The following is a 5,562-nucleotide window of genomic DNA, read 5'->3' as shown; positions in this document are numbered from 1 at the left end:
TATTTAATAAGCTCAGGAAGTCTCATGAAAAAGCATATTTTAAGCATTACATCATGATTCCATTAAAAATAATGATATCCATTCATAAAAATATAAAAGAACACTTTTGAAAATATTAACAATGGATATTGCAGGGTGAATGGGATTGCAAATCTTTTTGTTTATGACTTATACTTTTCGGTATTTACAGATTTTACAATGAACATATGCAATTTGGCAATTATATAATAGATTAACGTATTTCCTTTATTCATTGGTATTTCAACATGGTGCTGGGAAGGAAAGCTGGGAGTGTCAATCATATGGAGTTTTTTAGTCAATGAGATCTGGTTTTGACATCTAGTCCCCTTATTTGCTAATTAAATTTTATGTTAATCATGCTCTAATGTGCGATTGGAGATGTGAATATGGAGCCTTACACGGAATTTATAAAGATTAACAATGACTGTAACTGCCCTCCCTTCTCTTTTCTCACAATGGTGAGTTTCCCTTGGATACTTACCCTTTGGTTCTTATCTCTTCCAGAGTGGATAGTGAGGTTCCTCCAGAGCTGAGTCCTTCCAGGCCTTGCATTGCTCTGCTAAACCTTGAATAATAAAAAGAGTAATGGAGAAAATAGGGAAAAATAAAACAAAATGAAAAAGAGATTTCAGTAAAAGAAGTTTTTTTTTTAAGATTTTATTTATCTATTTGTCAGAGAGAGAGAGCGCACACAAACAGGGGGACCTGCAGGCAGAGGGAGAAGCAGGCTCTCCGCTGAGCAGGGAGCCCGATGCAGGACTTCATCCCAGGAAATCATGACCTGTGCCAAAGGCCTCCGCTTAACCAACTGAGCCATCCAGGTGTCTCTCAGTATAATAGTTTTAATTATATATGATGAAAACTACATACAATAGATCTGGATTCCGGAAAACATTTAAAGATGATTCTAACTTATTAAGACATGAACATCAAGTGAGCAGCATTGTACCTAAATAAGAACATCCAAGATTAGGTGCAAAACATAATTTGGAGATAAAGCAAGACATGTAGTATGGAGAGTGACGTCTGCCAGGGCAAGTCACTATAAGGTGATTTCAAGAAAAAACTCACACACATATCCAAGGTGGGACTATAGCCTATTGAAAAACCAAACACATCGGAGTTTGTATTTACAAATTAGGGTTTTCCTCTCTAGTGTTCACTTTCAAAGGTTTTTCAGTCTACTATTCTCAGCGAACCTTCCAACCCTGTTATCATCACTACCTGTGAATTCACTTGATTTCCGGTGCTTGCGTTCCTTCCTTGGGGAGTTGGTACTTACAGCACTCCACTCCGGTAGCGCCGGTCTGATGAACATTCCAGTCAGGGCCATATTTAAGCTCCACAAGGGCAAGAATGTCTGTGTTGTTCACCCGTATATCCCTATCACAACTGATTTGATTTGAACTAAATTGAACTATTTTGTAGTTAAATCTCATGCCCTTTTAAACTTCCTTTCAAAGCCGACACTCAGTAGCTCCTTCTATAGCCCAATTATCCTACAATGACTTCGCCCCACATAGACTCTGGCTTTCTCAATCCAAAGGTTATTTTGTTTATATTTGTCCACTACAAAGGAAGGCTTGGGTAGTATAGATTCAATGGACAAATGAATGGTAGGAAGCATAGTAATTAAACTGGTGATTTACTTATTGAACCAGTAAGTTTGATAATGTTGGGAAATTCAGAGAACCATGAAAGCACAGCAAGATCCAGTCATAGGTCAAATGTGTGCTCATTTATAAAACATACAGAAAGTTGAATCCCTGTATCTGGGAATTGTAAGGGGACTCGAGAGGCATCAGTTTTATCCTCTTGTATCCTACATGCAAAAACCGAGGTCCACCAAGACTAAGCTTGTCCAAAGTCATATGGCCGGTTATGGGCATACGTGAGGCCAGAATCCACATACAATCTGTTAGCAGAGAGTGGAGGCTAGGTATATCATTATAGCTCACTTTTTCACCTACATCAAAGGCTGATTAACTTACGTAAAGGGTGTAAACATCCAGGCAGAAAGGATACTTTGTATGACTATGGTAGTGTTGCTGAAAAGCATGCCCAGACTTAGGCGAGCGCTGTGCCCACAAGTAAGGGAAGCATCTTTTGTCCAATATTTTGAGAACTCTTCAATACATCTCCTGCCCCAACTCTTTCCCCTAATGGCCACCACCACGCAATTATTAAGTTAATTACACTTTTAGGAGATATTTGATCTCCCAACAAGAGTACAAATTCTGGATCTGCCATGGACTAGTTTTAGAATCATGTATGAAGTTACTTCACCTCTCTGAATCTCAGATTTCTAGCTACACTCTAGTTACCTTACAGAGTTATACTGAGACTTAACAGTTGCGTGCATTAAGTGTTCTGCCCGATTTCTAGGAGTTATTCTTTCCCCATTTTCTTTACTGATCTCTCCACCCCAGCTCTCCTGAACCCTTTCATTTCCTTTCCACGGTCTTGCTCTGGGGACTTTGCAATTATCTGTTCCAGCTGCCTTGGACCAGAGAGCCCTCTCCCACTCCCTAGACATATCCTGCTCTTCTTTCAGCACGTTCAGATCAGGTGACATCTCCCCCAGAAAACTTTCCTTGATCCTCATTTTTCCCCAATTCTAGAGATATGTGCTCCTTCTGTGAACTTTTAGAAAACCTCCTCTTCACCTCAACTCTAAGGTCACTGTGCCCTATCCATAAATAAATCAAGCAAACACTTATTGAGTGCCTGTTATGAACTGAAGTCTTGGACTCAGCTATGTGAATAGATATAGGGAAATTATGACATATTTGCCAACTTCAGTCTCATAAGGGAACAGGGCACATAAGAAAAAGAATGTAAGCATCCTTTGAGGAACTAATTCTTTTTTTTTTAATCTTTATTTTGAGGAACTAATTCTTAAACTGTGTTCCTTAGAACATGAGCTCTTCATGATGCTTCAGAAATGAGTTTTTATGAGCAAATTGAAAACATTCACGCTTCCTCTCAAGATTCACAATGCATACTAACACAATAAAGTTCTGTGGGGTCCTATTGTAAAGCAAATAGCTTCGTTTTACCAGAAAAATTTCCAACTCTTTTTACCATGGAATACTTTTCCCCCCTCCATATAGCACCATTAAATTGCTTATGATTTAATAATGCTACTTAAAAAAAGCGAGTTTCATGCTATACTTTTTAGGATGGTCCCATGAAAGAAAATAGTGAAAGAAAAGGCAAAAGGCCCATTTCATTATGGCTTTACACTTATTAGGTATACGATACTGAGCTTTATCAGAGTTACATTTCTACATATGTACAAGTGGATAGTAACACCCTCTCTGATAACTCATTTTTTCCCACAATTCAATATTGATATATATGAATGTTCTTCCCCAATAGTAAAACATTATAGGAATTTCTGTCTCTTATTATTATTTTTAAAAATAAAATCAAAATCAAATCAACCAAAGGAATTAAGTCTCTTGAGATGCTTCCTTACCGCTTTGAAATTTGCTTCATTCCATCAGCCACTTAGGGAAATTCACTAAAGAGAAGGTTAACTTTTTTGCTGAGATGTTGAGTTCCTGCCATAGAAGATAAAGGAGCTCTCCTAGAGAGCTCACCGACTCTCACAGGGTGAAATGGAATGAAAATCCATGAACTTTGTGTTGCACAATATTCCCTGGAGAAGACAAGTAGATGGTATATGATACCGCCATAATGTCCAGATAAAAACATAGAAGTGTCCTTTACATGCTAATATTCAGGAGAAGAGACACTTCTTAGAAATTTATGAGCAAGGTGGAGCAGGATGAGAGAGATATCCTTTGGAAGGATGATACTATGGAATAATCCTAATTCAAGTTCTGCATTAGAAGGCCTGTCTCTTCCTTAACGACAGAAAAATAGATTCTGTTACATACACTCAGAGTCCAGTCTTGCCTGATTTAGTCAGATTGGTTAGTGTCCTTTATGAAATGTCTTTAAAATTAATGGGTCCCAAACAGGAGAAATTTCCCCAGTGGTTTCCCCTTAAACTGAACCCAACTAGAGAAAGAATTTGAGGAAAATTTCCCAATTTGATCAACTCAGCCAGATTACTGGGCAAGTCTGCTATGTGGTCATTGTAGACAATGACTATCTGGGAATTCCATGAGGGTATCCTCATTCCTTTCTTGTACCCACCAGGGAACTTTCTGATGTTCTGTTCCAGACAATGTCCCAGTGAACATTGTTGAATGCGCATGTTCATCTCAGCCTAAGCTCATGTAACTTGTGTGATACACTAATTCAGCACCAGCCTTGGCACCTGGGGATCTGGAGTCTAGCTATGGCTCTGCCATGTGTTACCTTGACCCCAAGCAAGTACTGAAGTTCTTACACGGGCTCCTCATCTGGGGTGTGAGGTATGGTATTCAATGGACATCTTGGATCCTTCTAGCTCTAAAATTCTATGAATGGTGGGTACCTTTTTCTTGAGAAGCAGAAAACTTATGAAGGATTTTTCCATATTCCTTCTGATCTTTGACTTCATTTTGTCTTATCTTACTTATTTTTGTTTCTTGATCAAGTTTTTTCTCTGCTGATACTTTTTTAGTCATTAAAAGGTGTTTGTTGTTGTTGTTGTTGTTGTTGTCATAGTTACGTTTCCAACTCTGCCTTACCATGTTTTTCTTCTTTGTTTCTCCCTTTCCACCTCCCTCCAGACATCATGGACTTAAAATCACATACCTTCTTATCATTGCTGCCATTAACTTTTAGCCAGGTTCAGCCTCCTTGTTTTATGTACATTATCAATAACAAATTTTTATTCAATATGTAACAATACTTATTGAATTCCTGCTCTCAGCCAGGCCCTATTTTCAATGCTTGGGATCTTCAGGGTACAAAGCAGACAACAATTTTGTCCTCATAGAGATTGTGTTCTTGGAGGAAGGAAGACAGATCATAAGCAATAAATAAGAATAAGCACATTGAATAATGTGCTGGAGGGGTGGGTGCTCTAGAAAAGAAGCAGAACAGGGTAAGGACAATAGGAGGGAGAGTGGAGGAAAGCGATGCTGTAGGCAAGTCGGGGGCAGGGGCTACTTATTCGCAGAAGACCCCTGCGAGGAGTTTAACTCATCTATGAAATGACACGCCAGCCAGGGCAAGAGAAGGGAAAGCACAGGGCAGAGGCGAGTTCACATGAAAAGGTCTTCATTGATGCCAAAATAAGCAAATCAAATTAATCCATAAAACCCCGAAATATCTAGAGTCCATGGGAGTGAAGACAGCTTGCCTTTTGTATTCATGGCAATGGACATTTAAGTCTGTGCGGCTTCTTGTAACTGAACAGGTGGGTAAGTGCTTATGGAGGCTGTCTTCAGACGTGTTTTCCTTTTTTCTCCGACACAGATGCATGTATTTGTTCAGATGAACTCATTCCTACGAACATATTTTACACTCTTGAAATAGTTCCATGTAACAGTAGGTTATAAATGTCCCTTCCTTCCTTTCTTCCTCCTTCCCTTCCCTTCCCTTCCCTTCCCTTCCCTTCCCTTCCCTTCCCTTCCCTTC

Source organism: Callorhinus ursinus, unplaced genomic scaffold, assembly GCF_003265705.2.
Source record: "Callorhinus ursinus isolate GAN/ISIS: 27379988/994484 unplaced genomic scaffold, GSC_fseal_2.0 scaffold21, whole genome shotgun sequence".
Taxonomy (NCBI): domain Eukaryota; kingdom Metazoa; phylum Chordata; class Mammalia; order Carnivora; family Otariidae; genus Callorhinus; species Callorhinus ursinus.
This window is presented reverse-complemented; position numbering follows the sequence as displayed.